Source organism: Saimiri boliviensis, chromosome 10, assembly GCF_048565385.1.
Source record: "Saimiri boliviensis isolate mSaiBol1 chromosome 10, mSaiBol1.pri, whole genome shotgun sequence".
NCBI classification, from domain to species: Eukaryota; Metazoa; Chordata; class Mammalia; order Primates; family Cebidae; genus Saimiri; species Saimiri boliviensis.
This window is the reverse complement of record NC_133458.1, coordinates 89,388,597-89,409,761: the sequence shown is the minus strand read 5'-3', so window position 1 is coordinate 89,409,761 and position 21,165 is coordinate 89,388,597. Positions and strand designations below refer to the sequence as shown.

Here is a 21,165-nt window from a genome sequence, read left to right as displayed (position 1 = left end):
GCCACCGCGCCCGGCTAGGCATGGCAGTGCGTGCCTGTAATCCCAGCTACTCAGGAGGCTGAGGCAGGAGAATTGCCTGAACCCAGGAGGCGGAGGTTGCGGTGAGCCGAGATCGCGCCATTGCACTCCAGCCTGGGTAACAAGAGCAAAACTCCATCTCAAAAATAAATAAATAAATAAAAATAAATTGCCAGAAAAATTAAATGAAAACATACAAACTAAAAGCCCACTTATTTTATTAGATTGTAGACATAAAATTATATTTTAATAAAAATAATTAGAACAATCTCATATAGGAAAAAAGAGATAGAAAACTGCACATACTCAATATGTATACATACATTTGCTTAATATGGAGATTGCTGTACATGCAAACTTTTTTCCTTTGCCATCGTAATGATTTGTGGTTTTGAACTTATGTTTTTTTTGTTTTTGTTTTTGTTTTTTTTTGAGATGGAGTCTTGCTCTGTCTCCAGTCTGGAGTACAGTAGCACAGTCTTGGCTCACTGCATCCTCTGCCTTCCAGGTTCAAGTGATTCTCCTGCCTCAACCTCCTAAGCAGCTGGGACTACAGGCACACACCACCACGCCCAGCCAATTTTTGTATTTTTAGTAGAGATGGGGTTTCACCATGTTGGCCAGGGTGGTGTCAATCTCTTGACCTCATGATCCGCCCGCCTCAGCCTCCCAAAGTGCTGGAATTATGGGCGTGAGCCACCACACCTGACCCTGAACTTAGCTTTTTTAATTCACACACTACTTATGTTTCAGAGTTTAGGTGGTTCCATTACTTCCTTAGTTTCTACAAATAACACGCTGGGGTTTAGCCCTTGACCATAACTTAGAACTACAAAATCAAGCAAACCCATCATTTGAGGGATCATATTTCAGGAAAAATAGGTATAAACTTTTTTAACGTTTTTCTCTTTGGAATCATTTCCATTGTCATCATTTAGTCAACTACTACTGCTACATTCAGAAAAAATGTGTCTTCTATGAACAAAAATGTCCAGTGAAGCTTATTTTGCCATTCGGTTTTTAAAAGGGCTTGATGAATATTTAAATTGGTGTAAGGGGGTGGAGTGGAGGGTTTTTTTTGTTTTTTTTTTGTTTTTTTTTTTTTTGAGACGGAGTTTCGCTCTTTTCACCCAGGCTGGAGTGCAATGGCGCGATCTCGGCTCACCGCAACCTCCGCCTCCTGGGTTCAGGCAATTCTCCTGCCTCAGCCTCCTGAATAGCTGGGATTACAGGCACGCGCCACCACGCCCAGCTAATTTTTTGTATTTTTAGTAGAGACGGGGTTTCACCATGTTGACCAGGATGGTCTCGATCTCTTGACCTCGTGATCCACCCGCCTCAGCCTCCCAAAGTGCTGGGATTACAGGCTTGAGCCACCGCGCCCGGCAAGTGGAGGTTTTAATGCACACAAGTTTTAATATACTCTTAATCCCTGGACAGTGAAGACTGGAAACTCTAGGGCTTGGAGAATGCGTTTCTTAGATCAATACAGCTAAACTGCTCAAATGCTGATTTACTAAGGATTACTCTGCCAGCTATTGACTTGAGACTTATTATTTAGATATGGTTAATTTATGAGTTATATGAATATATCAATACATCGAACATCCCAAAACTGATTATTCACCTAGTTAATACTGTACACCATTGTAAATTATAAAGTGGAATTAATCTATTCCACCTATATAATGAAAACAAAATATTCATAGTAAAGATAAAATATATGAAAACAAGCAAGTTGGATTGAGTGATTCACCAAGTCTTGGAATATTTTCATTGTGTAATTAAGGACACTTATCTAGAAGGTGTGATTTCCTCTTAGGTTGGGCCCCACAGTCTGTGTTTTAACAAGCCCCCATTGATTTTGATGCATGCTAATTATTGAGAAATATTGCATGAAAGTGCACGTTCTATATATCCTCAGGCTTTCTAGGTTGTAGGCCATGAAGAGGGAGGCAGGAGTTCAGTTAACCAGCCTATGGTCAAGTTAGACTGAGGATAGATAGCAATGTAAGCTGGCTCATCTGGGCCTTGCATCCTCTGTTTTAAAGGCAGTAGGTGTCCAAGGGATGACAGCTCCCCAGCACAGCTGCCTTTTGGTCACACTGTCTGGACTGCTGTCCTCTAAATCTGTTACACTGGTATTAACCAGAAACCCCTCTCATCATTCCACCTTGAAATTACCTTCAACTCTCTCTTCTTTCCTGTACTCTGTGTCTTCCTTTTCCTTGGTTTATTTTCTTGTTTTGGTGAAGCCCATATACAGTACTTACTTCCAAAAGAATGCATGACATGTACATTTTTGGAGTCCTGGAATATCTAAAAATGTGTTCATTCTATCTTCACACTTGATTAATTGTTTGGATGAACTGAGAAATGTTGACACACCATTGATCCATTTCTTCAAAGTTTTTCCCCAATTTTTTTTATTGTGATAAGATACATATAACATAAATTTAGTATCTTAATGATTTTAAGTGTATGGTTCGATGTGGCATTAAGTACATTCCTAATGTGCAACTATCACCACTGTCCATCTCCATAACTCTTTTAATCTTGTGCAACTGAAACTCTGTACACGTTATATAACAACTCCTCATTCCCTTTTTTCCCCAGCCCCTGGCAACCATCATTCTACTTTTCCTTTCCTTTTTCCTTTCCTTTCGCCCTGCCCTGCCCTGCCTTGCCTTCTTCCTAATAAAGTCTTGCTCTGTTACCCAGGCAGGAGTGCAGTGGTGTGATCACGGCTCACTGTAGCCTCAGCCTCTCAGGCTCAAGCAATTCTCCCACCTCAGCCTCTCAAGTAGCTGGGAATACAGGTGCATGCCACCATGGCTGGCTAATTTATTTTTATTTTTATTTTTTGTAGTGATGGGATCTCACTATGTTGCCCAGGCTGTTCTCAAACTCCTGGACTCAAGCAGTGTTCCTGCCTTGGCCTCCCAAAGTGCCAGGGTAACGGGTGTGAGCAACTGCTCCCACTCCTACCATTTTTACTTTCGCTTGCTATAATTTTGACTACTCTACCTCATAGAATTGCAATCATATAATATTTGTCTGTTTTTGCTTATTTGTCAACATTTGGCTTGTTTCCCTTAGCATAATGTCATCAAGTTTCATCCATGTTATAGCATAGGTCAGAATTTTTTTACTTTTCAGGCTGAATAGTATTTCATTGTATGTACTTGCTGCATTTTACTTGTTCCTCCCTCAATGGACTCTTTGGTTGCTTCCATGTTGTAGCTGTTGTGACTAATGCTACTATGAACATGTGTGTACAAATGTTTAAGACTCTGTTTTCATCCTTAAAAAACTAAAAACAGAACTGCCATATGATCTAACAATCCCAGTTCTGGGATATTCAAAGGAATTAAAATCAACATGTTGGAGGGATATCTCTATACACAGAAAGACAAATGCCACCTAATAGCCCTTTTATTATAAGTAAAATCTAAAAAAGTTGAATTCATAGATGTAGAGAGTAGAAATGATGATTACCAGAGGCTTGGGAGGTCAATGAGGAGCAGCAGAATGGGGAGTTGCTTGTCAAAAAGTACAGACAAAGTTTTGGCTGCACAGAAAGAATAAGTTTTGAGATCTATTGCATAACAGGGTGACTGTAGTCAATAATAACATATATTTCAAAGTAAATAAAGAAGAAGTTTCAATTGTATCACTATAAAAAACATCAAGTAAATGAGGTGACGGATATGTTAATTAGCTTGACGTAATTATTCCCCCATTGTATACATATGCTAAAACATCACATTATACTCCATAAACATAATACAATTATAATTTGTCAATTAATATTATTTAAAGAACTTTAAAAATAAAATTGCAACCCCTTCTTCACTTCCTCAAAAGACCCTGTTTCAATTCTTTTTTTTTTTGTAATAAAGTTTTCTTTCTTTCAAATGAATTTTATTGTGTATATTTGAGGTTGACAACTTGATGTTATGGAATACATATAGATAGTAAAATGGTAATTATAGAGAGGCAAATTAACATATCTAACATCACACAGTTACTTTTTTGGAACAAGAGCAGTTGAAGTCTACTTATTTAAAAAAATTTCTAATATGTTTTATTAGAGTCCTCATGTTATACATTAGATCTCTATACTTCATCTGTGATTACCACTTTGCAGCCTTTGACCTACGGCTCCTCATTCCACACCCATCCCCTGCTCCAGTAGCTACTATTTTCTGTTTTATTCTCTTTTCCCTGTATGTTTGATTTTTTTTAAATGTAAGATTCTACATATAAGTGAGATAAAGCAATTTATTTCTCTTAACATAATGTCCTCTAGGTTCATCTCCTATTGTGGCAAATGATAGAATCTCATGTTTTAAGCCTGAGTAATATTCCATTGTAAATATATCTATATAACTCTCACATTTTCTTTATTCATTCATTCATTCATTCATTCATTGATAAACACTAAGTTTCATTCCATATCTTGGCTATTGTAAATAGTGTTGTAATGAACATGGGAGTGCAGATATCTTCAGGAGGTGGTGACTTCACCTCCTTTGGATTTATACCCAGAAGAGGGATTGCTGGGCCATATTGTAACTCTATTTTTAATTTTTAAGGACTCTCCATACTGTTTTCCATAATGGCTATACCAGTCTACATTTCTACTAGAGTACTAGGGTTTTCTTTTCTACATACCCTTGCCAGCATTTGCTATTTCTTATCTTTTTTATAATCCTGTTTTTCATCCTGTATTGTTCTGTTTTCACACTGCTATAAAGATACTACTTAAGATTGGGTAATTTTAAAATTTATTATTTATTATTTTTTAATTATTATTACTTTTTTTAAAGACAGAGTCTCTCTCTGTCTCCAGGCGCCAGGCTGGAGTGCAGTGGCGCGATCTCGGCTCACTGCAATCTCTGCCTCCTGGGTTCAAGCAATTCTCCTGCCTCAGCCTCCCACGTAGCTGGGACTACAGTTGTGCGCCACCACGCCCAGCTAATTTTTGTATTTTTTTGTCAAGACGGGGTTTCACCTTGTTAGCCAGGATGGTCTTGGTCTCTTGACCTCGTGATCTGCCCACTTTGGTCTCCCACAGTGTTGGGATTACAGGCGTGAACCACCTAACCCGGCCAAGACTGGGGGGTAATTTATAAAGAAAAGAGGTTCAGTTGTTGCACAGTTCCACATGGCTGCGAAGGCCTCAGGACATTTAAAATCATGGCAGAAAGTGAAGGGGAGGCAAAGTATGTCTTGCGCAGCAGCAGGAGAGAGAGAGAGGGAGCTCAGGAAAAACTGTCACTTTTAAAACCATCAGATCTCGCCGGGCACGGTGGCTCAAGCCTGTAATTCCAGCACTTTGGGAGGCCGAGGCGGGTGGATCACAAGGTCGAGAGATCGAGACCATCCTGGTCAACATGGTGAAACCCCGTCTCTACAAAAAATACAAAAAAAATTAGCTGGGCATGGTGGCGCGTGCCTGTAATCCCAGCTACTCAGGAGGCTGAGGCAGGAGAATTGCCTGAACCCAGGAGGCGGAGGTTATGGTGAGCCCAGATCGCGCCATTGCACTCCAGCCTGGGTAAGGAGCAAAACTCCGTCTTAAAATAAATAAATAAATAAATAAATAAATAAATAAATAAATAAATAAAAAATAAAACCATCAGATCTCATGAGAACTCGCTCACTATCATGAGAAAGGTATGATCGTGGGAAACCACCCCCATGGTCCAGTCACCTCCCAACAGGCCCCTCCCTTGAGGGGATTACAATTCCAGATGAGATTTGGGTGGGGATACAGGGCCAAACCATGTCACATTTTTTGGACTATATACTCTAAAGTGAAATTACTAGATAATAAGGTAATTCTACTTTTAATTTTTAAGGAACACTGTCTTCCATAGCAGCTGTACCATTTTACATTCTTGCCAATAGTGCACAGGGGTTCCAATTTCTCTACATCTTCACCAACATTTGTCTGTCTTCTGTTTGTTTGTTTGTTTGTTTGTTTGTTTGTTTGTTTTTTGAGATAGAGTCTATCTCTGTGGCCCAAGCTGGAGTGCAGTGGAACCATCTTAGCTGACTGCAATCTCTGTCTTCTGGGTTCAAGTGATTCTCATGTCTCAGCCTCCACAGTAGCTGGCATTACAGGCGTGCACCACTGTGTCTGGCTAATTTTTGTATTTTTAGTAGAGATGGGATTTTACCATGTTGGCCAGGCTGGTCTCAAACTCCTGACTTCAAGTGATCCGCCTGCCTTGACCTCCCAAAGAGCTGGGATTTCAGGCATGAGTCACTGTGTCTGACCTGTTTTTATTTTTTATTTAATAGTGGCCATCCTAATGGGTATGAGGTGGAATTTTATTATAATTTTGATTTGCATTTTCCTAGTGATTGGTGATGTTGAGCACCTTTTCATGTACTTACTAGCCATTTGTGTATCTTTTTTGGAGAAATATCTATTCAAATCCTTTGCCCGTTTTTGAATCAGCTAATTTTTTGTTATTGAGTTTCAGGGGTTCTCTCTGTATTCCGGGTATGAATCCTTTATCAGATACATAATTTGCAAATATTTTCTCCTATTCTGTGGGTTGCCATTTTCTTTCTTGGCAGTATCTTTTTATGCATAAAATCTTTAAATTTTCATGAAGTTCATTTTTTCTGTTTTTTCTTTTGCTGCGTATATCATTGGTATTATATTCAAGAAATCACTGTCTGCTCCATTGTTTCTCATTCTTCCGGTATTCTTGCCTCTGATGCTGTTTTGAGAGGTCTAAGGCCCTTTGATTCCTGTTTTTTCCTTTCCATGTGACCCATTTGATTTTCCTCTCTGGAGCATGCAGAATCTTCTATTTGTCCCCAGAGTTCTGATATTTTACAAGAATATGCTTGGAGTGAGGATTCTTTTTATTAATTGTGCTGTGCATTCAATAGCCATTTCACTCTGGAAACTTGTATATTACTATCCTGGAAAATGTTCTTGAATTGTTTTGTTGGTTTCCATCCCTCCATTTTCTCTGTTCTCTCTTTCTGTAACTCTGGTTTGTTTGTTACTTTTAGATGTTGCATCATCTGGCCTTGTTATCTTTAAATTTTTTTAATGTTTTACTTGATTTTTGTTCTTGAAATGTTCCATTTTTAATAGCCTTCTGTTCTTGTTTTATGGCTGCAATATCTTCTCTTATCTCTCTGAGAATATTGAGAATATTTTTGAATCTAAATGATCTTGGGTTTGATGATGACATTTTAGATGCAACATCAAAGGCACAATCCATAAAAGAAAGAATTGATAGGCCAGATTTCATCAAAATTACAAATTTCTGCTCTGTTAAGGACAATATCAACAGAATGAAAAGATAAACCACAGACTGGGAGAAAATATTTGCAAAAGACATACCAGATAAAGGACTTTATCCAGAATGTACGAAGAACTTTTAAAACATAACAATAAGAAAACAAACAACTCAATTTAAAGATGGGTCAAAGACCTTAAGAAACACCTCACCAAAGAAGATATACAGATGGCAAATAAACATATGAAAAGATGTTTCACAGCATCTGTCATCAGAGAATGCAAATTAAAACAATAAGATACCACTGCACTATTAGAATGGCCAAACCCCAGAACACAGACACCACCACATGCTGATAAGAATGTAGAGCAACAAGAACTCTCATTCTGGTGGAAATGCATTGCTGGTGGAAATGCAAAATGGTATAGTCACTTTGCAGAACAGTTGGTGATTTCTTGCAAAATTATTCATACTCTTACCATATGATTCAGCAATTGTCCTCCTTGGTGTTTACTCAAAGAAATTGAAAACTTATATCTACACCAAAATGTTAGTGTGTACGTCAATGTTTATGTCAACTTTATTAATAATTGCCAAAACTTGAAAGTGACCTTCAGTAGATGAATAAACTGTAGTATATCCAGACAATGGAATATGATTCAGTGCTAAAAAGAAATGAGCTATCAAGTTGTGAAAAAACATGGAAAAAACTTAAATGCATATTATTAAGTGAAAGAAACCAATCTGAAAAGTATGATTCCGACTAAGTGATATTCCAGAGAAGGCAAAACTATAGGGCAGTAAAAGATTAGTGGTTGTCAGGAGTTAGAGGGAGGGAAGGATCAATAGGCAGACCAGTGGATTTCTAGGGCAGTGAAACTACTCTGTATGATACTATAAGAGTGGAGATACGTCGTTATATATTTGTCCAAACCTATGATTGTACACTACCAAGAGTGAACCCTAATGTAAACTATAGACTATAGGTGATAATGACATATCAATGTAGGTTTATCAGTTGTAACCAATGTGCCACTGTGGTGGGGACATTGATAATAGAGGAGGTTGTGCACATCTGAGGCCAGGGGATATATCAGATATGGCTGTACATTCTGCTCAATTTTGCTGTGAACCTAAACTGCTCTAAAAAATAAAAGCCTATTTAAAACAAACCCCAACAGCACAGTTAAATCTCCACATGCATTTGCATCCAGCATCATTCAGTGGGTCCTTTGCAGCCTTCAGCTGAGGTGTAGGTCCTTGAAAGCATTTGCTTTTAACAAAGACTGGTATAAAAATGAAAGAGTGTGGCTGGGCACAGTGGCTCAGGCCTGTAATCCCTGCAGTTTGGAAGGCTGAGGAAGGCGAATTACCTGAGGTCCCGGAGATCGAGACCAGCCTGACAAACACGGAGAAACTCCATCTCTACCAAAAATATAAAATTAGCTGGGTGTGGTGGTGCATGCTTGTAATCCCAGCCACTCTGGAGGCGAGGCTGAGGCAGGAGAATTGCTTAAACCTGGGAGGTGGAGGTTGCGGTGAGCTGAGATCGCCGCATATTGCCCTTCAGCCTGGGCAGCAAGAGCGAAACTCCGTCTCAAAAAAAAAGGAAGATTGACCTGATCCAGGTGTTTGTGTTTCTTCATTGATTTTTTTTCAACATGGGGGAGATACCTTTGCAGTTTTTCATCTGTACTTACACTTCCCTGAAATGGCTATGGTTGTAGAAAATGTAGGAGTTCTTAAAGTCACTAAACCAGCCAATAATTGTAGTAAAGGATTTTCAACCTCTTTTTTCCCTCTCAGTATTTCATATATTGTTAAGATTTTCTTTTTAATTGTGATAAATTTTGCCCCTGATAGCATCAAAATGACTGGAAAAGGACACCTGGGAACCTACACAGTTTCCTCTTTATACTGGTATCATCTAATGACCAATTGCATTTGAATCCATTCTCATTAAAGAAACATGTGTTATGTCTGAACAGACCATGCACCTCACTTCTGTGGCCCATTCCTGCCCTCAGGACTTGATGCTCTAAAGATCCCTGGGTAGCCCTCAGATCACTGACAATTCCTGCACTGTGCAGGAGCTTTGTTCCTCCCACACCTCCAACCAGACTCCCTGGGTTCAGGGCGGTGTGCTTGTGGACTGGTGCTGTGATTGGTTCCAGTTTCACCGATGATGTTGTTCTGTTTCTTTTTTCTCTCAAAGTTTCATCCTTATTGTTTTCAGGAAAATTTGAGAGGGGGCAATGGAGTAAAATATCATTACCCACCCATCTTTATCCAGAAGTCCCCAGGAACAGTAGTCCTTAAGGAAGCTGAACTCCAAGTTAGCTTGCATTTTACAGGTTTGCGTTGGCTCCAGAGAGGAGTCAACACTGCAGACTTGGAGGAAAGAGAGGCTGTGAGGAGTTGGAGGGAGGGAGAGCATGGAGGAAGTCTTTCTGGAAAGAACAGAGGCTGTGGTTATTGATTAATTTAATTGAGCTTGATTTTGGGTTTTGTGATACTCGCTTGATCTCTACCTTTGGGATCATCAGAATCTCCAGCTGCGTCTATGTTGCTGCAAAGGACATAATCTTGTGTTTTTTTGGCTGCAAAGTATTCATGGTTTATCTGTACCATATTTTCTCTGTCTCTCTCTCTCTCTCTCTCTTTTTTTTTTTTTTTTTTTTGTTGGGGAGAGATGGGGTCTCTCTCTGCTACCAGGCTGGAGTGCAGTGGCCAATCTCAGCTCACTGCAACCGCCTCCCAGGTTCCAGTGATTCTCCTGCCTTATCCTGAGTAGCTGGGACTACAGGTGCACTCTACCACATCTAGCTAATTTTTGTATTTTTAGTAGAGATGGGGTTTCACCATGCTGGCCAGGATGGTCTTGATCTCCTGATATTGTGATCTGCCCGCCTTGGCCTCCCAGTGTGCTGGGATTACAGGCATGAGTCACCACGCCTGACCAACATCCAGTCCGCCGTTGATGGGTATTTAGGTTGACTCCATGTCTTTGCTATTGGGAATGTTGCTGAAATAAACATACATATACATTTGTCTTTATGGTAGAATGATTTATCCTTTGGGTATATATCTAATAATGGGATTGCTGGGTCAAACGGTAATTCTGTCTCAAGTTCTTTGACTAATTGTCACACTGCTTTCCATAATGGCTACACTAATTTACATTCCAACCAGTGTATAAGCATTTCCCTTTCTCTGCAACTTCACCAGCATTTGTTATTTTTTGACTTTTTACTAGTAGCTATTTTGATTGGTGTGAGATAGTGTCTCGTGGTGTTGATTTGCATTTCTTTAGTAATTAGTGTGTTAAGCATTTTTTCATTTGCTTGCTGGCTGCATGTATGTCTTATTTTGATGTCTGTTCATGTCCTTTGCCCACTTTTTAAATGGAGTTATTTGTTTTTTGCTTGCAAATTTGTTTAAGTTCCTTAAGATGCTGGATACTAGACCTCTAATGGACTCATACTTTAAAAATATTTTCTCCCATTATGTAGGTTGTTTACTCTGTGGATAGTTTTTTTTTTTTTTTTTTTTTTTTTTTTTTTTTTTTTTTACTGTGTAGAAGCTCTTTAGTTTGATTAGATCCCATTTATAAATTTTTGTTTTTGTTGCAGTTGCTTTAGTGTCTTCATTATTAAATCTTTGCTGAGTCCTAAGTCCCAATGGTATTTCCTAGTTACCTTCCAGAGTTTTTATAGTTTTAAGTTTTACATCAAGTCTTTAATCCATCTTGAGGTGATTTTTATATATGGTATAAGGCAGGGGTACAGTTTCAATCTGTTACATAAGGCTAGCCAGTTATCCCAGCTCCCTTTATTGAATAGGGAGTCCTTCTCCATTGCTTGTTTTTGTCTGCTTTATTGGTCAGATGGGTAGATGGGGCAGCATTATTTCTGGACTCTCTGTTCTGTTCCATTGGTCTATGTGTACTACTACTCTGTTGTTTTGGTTACTGTAGCCCTGTAGTATAGTTTGAAGTTGGGTATGTGATGCCTTAAGCTTTGTTATTTTTGCTTAGGATTGCTTTGGCTCTTTTTTGGTTCTATATGAATTTTAAAACAGATATTTTTAATTATCTGAAGAATGTCATTGGTAGTTTGATAGGAGTAGTACTGAATCTATAAATTGCTTTGGGCAGTATGGCCATTTTACTGCTAGTGATTTTTTTTTCTATCCTTATACTGCTTTTGTTTTTCCAAACAACATTTGACACTATGAATCACTCAATTTTCATTTTCCTTGCGGCTCCTTTTCAAAGGATAGAGACTACTAAAGCCTGAATTATCTATTGTGTATAGAACTACCTATTACGGCTCTTAGTCATTATGGCATTTCATAGTTAATTATTATTGCACTGGAATAGAACCTCATTAAGAATTTAAATGTTTGCAGACATGTTAAACAAAAGTTCAATGAATTTATTTCTCAATACATACTTCATCTGCCAATTCTACTGAAAAACCAAGATCTCTTACTTAAATAATTCTGGTTACTTGCCAATGTTTATTTATTTTATTATTTCTGTAGTGGGCATGAATCTTATGCTTTCAACACAGGTATGTAAGACGTATATATTTTTAAAATGGAATATAATTTGCATATTAAGCCCCCATTTCCTAGAAGCTAGGGTTTCCCGTGTCAATTCACACTCTAGATCCCGGCATGGCCCTCACACCTTCAGGAGTGAGCATTAGTCCCGGAGTGCTGAAACTTCCACAGGTGGGGGTGAGAATCCAAGTCCACTTGGGATCTGTCCTCACATGGTTATCATTTTTTTCCCAAGCTATGGAATGTAAATCAGGTTTCCAGTCATCAGACACAATATGACAGGCTGTTGTGTCTGCCTTGTCCTGTTCTAAGACCTTTCCAGGCTTTTACTTGAATCCTCTCACACACACACGAAACACATAGCTGCCATTCTGAGAGATATTTATCACCAAGCAACACTCTTGTTTTTCTGTCTTATGGCTCCCTATCTCCCACAGCTAAGATAATCTGTATTTCTTATAGGATAGCAAAATTTGAATTTTATGTAATTCTGCATTCTGTCCAATCCGTTTGATAATATATACGTTTTGCCATCCTTTCACTATCTTAGGCTGTTAAAAGTGAGAAAATAATCTGCTGTTCTGCTGAAGTATCTGTGTAGGCAGCAGATGACTTAGAATACAGTTTGAATGGAGGAAGAACCATAGGGCGAAAAGAAATGATTAGAAATGAAAAGAACATCTGTTTAACCTTTTCCCTATTTGCTCCGAGAATACTTGCCAGTGGCACTTGAGGCTGCAGTATTTATCCCGAAATATCTTTGTCACAAAATATCTCACTGTTATTATTATTATTATTTTTTATCACTCTGGTATATTGATTTTGAAAACAAAAGACATAATTCTATTTATAGCACTCTCTTTTTAGTAGTGGTATTTCCATTTGCAAAATCTAGTAATTCTTCCTTGCTGGAAATGTCAAATGCTAAAAAATGCAGCATTCCCATGCATGATATTAACGTTGCTCTTGAACAGTTGTTGGCCAAAGATTCATTTGGTGAATCCAATTTTTTTTGAAATAGATGATTCTGATTATTCTGATGTTAGTTCTGTTTGGAAATAAATCCAAGAACAGTTTTTATGTTTTATTTTCACATTGAAAATCAGTCAGATTTGCCTCAGTCTCAAAAAGTATGTTTGTGTAAAACTAAATGAGAGCTAGCAGTAAGCTGCACTTTCTTTTTTTCTAAATGGAAAAAAGGTTAATGTGTGACAATATTACCCACAGAAAATTATAATGGAACTTGAAATATATGATTGGTATCTATTGCATTTTGTGGATTCTTAATTTTAGTTTGACGTTCTGTTTTTCCTTTGTGAATATTAGTTCCATCTGTCCCTGTGGGCAAATGGAAAGCCAGTGGTAGTGATGTGGCTCACTGGCATGGACTACCTGTGATGAGGATGTGGCCTTGCAAATCTGATTTTGGGTTACTTAGTACATATTGTCTTAAAGGGAAGCACATCTTCTTCCAGGAAGATGGAATATTCACATGTCCCCTTATTTCTCCCACTAGGAACAACTATAATCCTGGACATAAAGTGAAAAGGCAGACCAACTGAAGACGTCAGAACCTATGGAATGACACAGTGGTGAGTTCCCTGGCTTTTCTTTTTGTTTCATGTATTTCAGACTTGATGCTGGAGATGACAGCATCCACGTAGTTTCTGGAGAATCCAGAAACACCAATGGATGCAAATAAATGAAATGTCCTAAGAAAAGCCTGATTTCTTTGTCCAAAAGCCAGAGAAGGGATGGCCTAGGAAAACAGAAAACTTTGAGATAATCACTGCTAGACTCCAGACAAATATACAGAAAAAACTATGGCCCCAGTACTTCCCCCCACAGTGGAGGTCAAGTAAGAAGCCCAGACTTCTACCCCCATGAGGCTATAAGGAGGCACCCAACACCCCACTGGGGTAGTGTCAGAGAATGCTTAGTGAGGAGCTGGGACTTTTATCTCTGCCAGGGAGCAATGAGTCCCCTTCTTTCTTTACTCCTGTGATGCTAGGCGAGACCATGTGGAGACCCTGGGCTTCCACTCCCTCCATCCTTAAGGAAGTGGTCCTTCTCCTCCCCAGTAGGATGTCATGAAGGCCTAGTGGAGAGTCAGGACTTTCACCAACACTCAGCAGCAACAAAGCCACCACCTCCCCAACTGTGTCGGATGCATCCAGGTGAGGAGAAGGCACCACTCTCTAGGCAAGGTGGTATCAGTGGAGGCCCAATGGGGAGCCTGAACTCCTAGCCCTGCCTAGTAGTGACTAGAGGCCCCTCTCACCCTGGGTGTCAACAGGATAACTAGAGAATCTAGACTTTTTTCTCTACCTGAAAACTAAAGACAAAGAAAAATTCTTAAAAGCAGCTAGAGAGAAATAGCACATTACTTGTTACCCATAGGAAAAAAAAAAAAAAGCTTGAATGACAAGATTTCTTATCAGAAACAATGGAGGCCAGAGGGAGTGACACAACACTTTTCAAGTGCTGAGGGAAAAGAACTGTCAACCCAGAAATCTGTGTCCAGTAAAAATATCCTTCAAGGATGAAGGGGAAATCAAGAGATTCTCAGATGATGGAAAACTAAAAAAAAAATTGTTGCCGGCAGACCTATTCTAAAACAATGGCTAAAGGAAGTTCTCTAGACAAAAAATAAATGGTAAAATAAGAAGTCTGTGAATAGCAGGAAGGAAGAAAGAACATGAGATGAGGAAAACAATCAGTAAAAACAAGACTCTCCTTTTCCTGAGTTTTAAAATTATGTTTGATTATTGAAGCAAAAAGTATAACTAATGTGGTTCTGGATGCACAAAGAGGAAATAATTAAGACAATTATATTCTAAATGGGAGAGAGTAAAGTGATATAGAGAGATAAGGTCTCTATACTTCATTCTAACTGGTAAAATGTTGACATCAGTGGACTCAGATAAGTTATATGTGTATAATGTAATACTTAGAGAAAGCACTACAAGAGATCTACAAAGAAAATCACTCAAACGTATTATAGTCATATCAAAATGGCATTTAAAAAATGTTTGAGTAATACACTGGAAGGCAGAAAAATAAAAGTGGAGAAACAAAAATACAAGAAGATCAAAGATAAGGTAAAACAAAAATGCCATATTTAAGCCTTAACAGATCAGCAATTACGTTAAACATAAATAGTTTAAACATACCAATTAAAAGACAGAAATTAGGCCGGGCGCGGTGGCTCAAGTCTGTAATCCCAGCACTTTGGGAGGCCGAGGCGGGTGGATCACGAGGTTGAGATATCAAGACCATCCTGGTCAACATGGTGAAACCCCGTCTCTACTAAAAATACAAAAAATTAGCTGGACATGGTGGCACGTGCCTGTAATCCCAGCTACTCCGGAGGCTGAGGCAGGAGAATTGCCTGAACCCAGGAGGCTGAGGTTGCGGTGAGCCGAGATCGCGCCATTGCACTCCAGCCTGGGTAACAAGAGCGAAACTCCGTCTCAAAAAAAAAAAAAGACAGAAATTAGCATAGTGGACTTAAAAAAATGACAACTATCTGTTGTACTAGAAATTCACTTCAGATAGTTCAAATGATATATGTAGGTTAAAAGTAAAGGATGGAAAAATTACACCATGCAAACTTTAATCAAAAGAAAGCAGAAGCAGCTCTGTTACTATCAGGTAAAGTAGAGGTTAGAGAAGAAAAATATCAAAAACAGAGGACATTACACAATGATAAAAGGGTCAATTCACCAAGAAAACACAGCAGTCCCTAGTGTGTGTTCACCAAACAACAGAACGGCAAAATATATGAAGCAAAAACTGATGGAACAAAAAGGAGTCATGGATAAATCCACAATTCTAGCTGGTGACTTCAACACTCCTCTCTCAACTAGAACTAGTGGTTGATAGAACAACTAGACAGAAACAGCGTCAAGGATGTAGAGAAATCAACGTCACCATCAACCAAAAGGGTCTATTTGGGAATAAAATCTTCATGTAACAATAGTGGAATACATGTTCTTTTCAAGTACCCTTGGAATGCACACCAACATCGACCATATCCTGAGTCATAAAACAAATGTCAATAGAGTTAAAAATATTGAAATCATAGCAAAAAAAAAAAAAAAAATTCCTCCATCTGGAGCGTAGCCAAAAAAACCAACCAAACAAAAACAACAACAACAACAACAGTGAAATCACATATAGATCATGCTCTCTAACCACAATGGAATCAAACTAGAAGTGAATATCAGAAAGAAAATAAAAAACCTACAAGCACCGAGAAACTACGCAGCACATGTCTAATACATGTGTCAAAGGGCACGTCTCAAGAGAATAACAAAAATTCATCAAACTAAATGAAAATGCAGCATACAAAATTTGTGGAACAAAGCTAAAGCAGTAATGAGAGGGATATTTGCAGCATTAAATACCTCCATCAAAAGGAAGCGTCTAGATTGTTTAAAGTTCTTCCTGAATAATGATGCAAGCCCTTAGGTTAAAAGGGGCAGTGTTGGAGCAAGAACTGAGCTTTTCAAATTCTGGGAGACCATATATCATGTGGATACTGTTACCAATAGGCTTGTGCCCTGATTAAAAACAACTGGGCGCCAAGGGAAGCTCTGCTCAGACGTGCTGTCTGCTCCTGTCCTGCATGATTATTGTACTTTCTGCATGTTTCTTATCATTAATTAAGAATAAGTTATAAGTTTTGTTAGTTAAAGTATAGGCTACGGAACTATAACAAAGATATCCTCAAATACAGTTGCTTAAATAAGATGTAAATATATGAGAACACGTGGACACAGGGAGAGGAACATCACACACTGGGGCCTGTTGGGGAGTGGAGGCTAGGGGAGGTATAGCATTAGGAGAAATTCCTAATGTAGATGACGGGTGCAGGAACCACCATGGCACATGTATACCTAGGTAACAAGCCTGCACGTTCTACACATGTATCCCAGAACTTAAAAGTATAATAATTAAAATATATATATATATAAATATATTTATCATCTAACAGTCCAGTGATTGTTAGTGTTCTAGGCTGGTGAGTCTATTCAGCTCCATGAGATCATTTGGAGACCAAGGTTCCATTCATCTCTTTGCTCCTGTAACCTCTAGGGCAGGGCTATCCAACAGAAATTTCTGCACTGATGTAAGTGTATTGTCTCTTCACTGTTCAATATGATAGCCACTAGTTGCGTGTAAAATTTGGGTTCTTAATTTTAAACGTTATTTAATTTTAACTAATTTAATTTTAAATTAAATAATGCATGAAGCTACTGTGTGCCATGTGGACATTGCAACTGTGGGTGTTGCTTTCTTCTGCATGATTGCAGCTGGTTCACTGCTTCAGTCACGTGCTAATCTACAGGAAGGTCAAAGACTAGTAATGGAGGGCCAGCAATTTCTTTTTAGGCCAGCAAAAGCAAATTTGCATCACTTCCGCTCACATTTCATTAGTGAAAACTAAGGCACTGTGTAAGGGGTTCCCAAGACCTTCAGAATTGGTGATTCACTGTGAGGGCTTATATGACTCAGCATAGAGTTATATTCATGGCTATGATTTATTGCAGCAAAAGGATAAAAAACAAACTCAGCAAAAAGACACGTGGGTAAATTCAGGAGGAAACCAGGCACAGGCATCCAGGGGTCCTCTTCCGGTGGAATGACACATAATGCACTTACATTTTCCAGCAATGGTTTGTGAAAACATGTGTCCAGCAAGGAAGTTATTAGCAACTCAGTGCCCAAGACTTTTACTGGGGTACGCTCTACTTTACATGTATTAAAATTTCAGATTCCCAGGAGTAATGCAGGTGGTGGGTATAGACCACATTGTTTGCAGAAATCCTTCAGGGGCTTTTATCATTTGGTGGAAGTTTTATTTTGACATAGGCAACTGTTTACCATTCAAATTCCCAGACACCAGCCAACGGCCAAGCTTGTAAGCAGATCTTCCTAAAGATTGCAATGTTAAGCCTTCTATGTTCAAGTTTTAGCATAGTCACACCTAATTGCAAAGGAGGATGAGAAATATAGCCTCTATATGGGCAGCCACATGTCTATTATTTCCACAAGAGTGGTGAAGAATAAATCGTAAAGCATAACTAGCAGTCTGCTATGGTATTTTCAAACTTTGTGACTTTGCACAAGTTGCTTAGGCTCTCTGCTCCTTTCATTAACACATTTGCCTCTGAAATAACATACACTGAATTGTGCCTGGCACACAGTCAGTGCTCAATAACAGCTGTATCATCATCATTATCATCATCGTCATCATTATTAATCTTTTGTTACAGCACATGGACATATTTGGATTTTGGTTTATCTCTTTCTTCCCGTCCTTAACCCACCAGAACTCTGCAATTGTTACGATAAGTGGAGTCTGTACTGCCTCCTCCCTATTGGCTTTCTCGATTGCAAATTTTGGGGTTATATTCAAAATGTAACCTAAGTGTTCTCAAGCCTCTAACATCCAGATAGAGCATCCAGTGTCTCCATCTGAAGCTGACTACAGGAATTTCAGATTTCTTCCAAGTCTCTCTAAGTGTTCTTGATTTTCTTTTCTTTCTTTCCTTTTTTTTTTTTTTTTTTTTTTGAGACAGAATTTCACTCTTCTTGTCCAAGCTGGAATGCAATGGCACAATCTTGGCTCACTGTAACTTGCACCTCCTGGGTTCAAGTGATTCTCCTGCCTCAGCCTCCCAAGTAACTGGGACTATAGGCGCCTGCCATCATGGCCAGATAATTTTTTGTATTTTTAGTAGAAACAGGGTTTCACCATGTTAGCCAGGCTGGTCTCAAACTTCTGACCTCAGATTATCTGCCCACCTCAGCCTCCCAAGGTGCTGGGATTACAGGTGTGAGCCAGTGTGCCTGGCCTCCTGACTTTCTTACACTTTCTGGTTGTTGTCTGTCCCTTCTCACCTTGAACTGGTTACCTTTGGCATATGCTTGATCACTTTTTGAAGTCATATCTTTGAATCTTTCTGTGATTTTAACAATACCTTGTCAATTTTGCCTCCAAACGTTGACATGAATATCTCTTTATTTTCCAGAGTTTGGCTAGCACCTGACTGACAGATATTTGCTTTGTGCGGGTGAACAAAGCTTATGGAAGTTTTGTGAGTAAGGGAGAAGATAAATTAAAATTGGCAACTACCTAGCACTTTGGGAGGCCGAGGTGGGTGGATCACGAGGTCAGGAGTTTGAAACCAGCCTGGCCAACATAGTGAAACCCTTTATGTATTTTTAGTAGAGACTAAAAATGCAAAAAATTAGCCAGGCATGGTGGCATGTGCCTGTAGTCCCAGCTACTCAGCAGGCTGAAGCAAGAGAATCTCTTGAACCTGGGAGGCAGAGGTTGTGGTGAGCCAAGCTTGTGCCACTGCACTCTGGCCTGGGCAACAGAGCAACACTGTCTGAAGAACAAAATTGGCTATCAGACATCACAGTATCTGAAGTTACTAGGGAATATCTGCTACAAGGAGCTCCTTACTGTCATCTCCTTTGTCTGTGTGTGTGTGTGTGTGTGTGTGTGTGTGTGTGTGTGTGTGTGTGTCTCGCCTTCCCGGTGCTGTGTGCCCTGTTACTGGAACCTGATGCAGAAAGCTGGACCTCTTCTAGAACTTCTCCTTCCTACCTCTGGATCCCAATATCCTGACCCTATTCTACCAGAAGAAACCGAAAAATACCTTAACATTAAAAAAAAAAAAAAAAGCAGGACTGGGCTGAGTGACTCAAGCCTGCAGTCATAGTACTTTGGAAGGCCAAGACGGTGTGTGTCCCTGTAGTTCTAGCTATGGGAGACTGAGTCAGAAGGATTGCTTGAGCCCAAGAGTTGGAGGCCACAGTGAGCTACTGTCATGCCACTGCACTCCAGCATGGGTGACAGAGGAAGAAAGATCCTGTCTTAAAAAAAAAAAAAATAAATAAATATAAAATAAAATTTTAAAATAATAAAAGCACTGACCAGGCACAGTGACTCATTCCTGTAATCCCAGCATTTTGGGAGACCGAAGAGGACAGATTGCTTGACCTCAGGAGTTTGAGACCAGCCTGGGCAACATGATCAAACCCCATCTCTACAAAACAAACAACCCCCAAATTAGCAGGGCTTTGGTGCAGGTCCAAGCTACTCAGGAGGCTGAGATGGGAGAATTGTTTGAGCCTGGGAGATTGAGGCTGCAGTGACTGGAGATGGCACCTCTGTAATGCATCCTGGGTGACAGAGTGAGACCGAGTCTCAAAAAAATAAAAAGAAATAAAAGCAAAAGCAGGTGAATAATTTTTTTTTTAAATACCCCAATTAAAAGCTCTTTCCAAGAAAGTTGCTCTTTATCTTTCTGTTATAATAACAATTTTATTTAATCTGTTCCCTGTGCTCTTTCATGGCTACTTCAGCTTCATTTCTATTACTTCCCATTTTGTAATTCAGCCATTTAGGATTTCTTCAATATATCCAACGTGTTCTCTCTTACCTCGAGACTTTGCACCTGCTGAGCTCCCCAAGTGGAGGACCTCTCCTGCCTCCAGTGGCTACATCCTACACATTCTTTTGCTATTAATTTAAATGTCATTTCTGCTGGGAATCCTTTCTCAGCCCTCTGCTTTACATTCAACTCTCCTCCTGTTCACCACCATAGTAGTTGTATTAGTTCCCTAGGCTGCTGTTACTGATGACCACAAGTGGGATGGCTTAAAACAGCAGGAATTTAATCTTGTACAGTTCTGGAGGCTAGAAGTTTGGAATCAAGGGGTCAGCAAGGCCATGTTCCCTCTGAAACCCGTAAGGGAGGATCCTTTCTTGCCTCTCTTTACTCCCAAGTAGCTGGGTAGTCCATGATGGTAGTTGTTGGCAACCCTTGGTATTCCTTGGCTTATAGATGCTTCTGTCCAGTATCAGCCAATCTTCACATGAACATCTCTCCTGTGTCTTTCTGCATCTCCTCTCTTCTCGTAAAGCCCGCCCTAATGACATCATCTTATCTTGATTACGTTGGCAAAGATCCTATTTCCAAATAAGGTCACATTCACTGAGGATTAGGATTTCAACAAAGCTTTTGGGACATACAGTTCAACTCATAACAGTAGTACACATACTTGCATATGGCATAGAAGCCATTTCTTTATATTTATTTTCCTGGATTGTGAGTTCCTTGAGAGCAGAAATCTTGACTGTCTTATTCACTGTTGTATCTTCATGTCCCAATAGAGAAGATGCACATGGCCGAGGCTCAGAGAATGTTTGAATAAATGAGTAAGTAAATACTCTCAGATCCCAATGTGCTAGTCAGGGTTCTCTAGAGGAGAAACTAGTAAGATA

General features: G+C 39.3%; 1 protein-coding gene across 1 annotated transcript in view; it reads left to right on the top strand.

The window, feature by feature from the left end:
• The window catches only part of TOMM7 (translocase of outer mitochondrial membrane 7), a 176,059-nt gene that overhangs the window by 57,789 nt on the left and 97,105 nt on the right, over window positions 1–21,165 (top strand). The window contains exon 3 of the transcript XR_012512167.1: window positions 13,375–13,450. The gene's annotated coding sequence lies outside the window, so the exon portion shown is untranslated. The remainder of the gene's footprint in view (window positions 1–13,374; window positions 13,451–21,165) is intronic.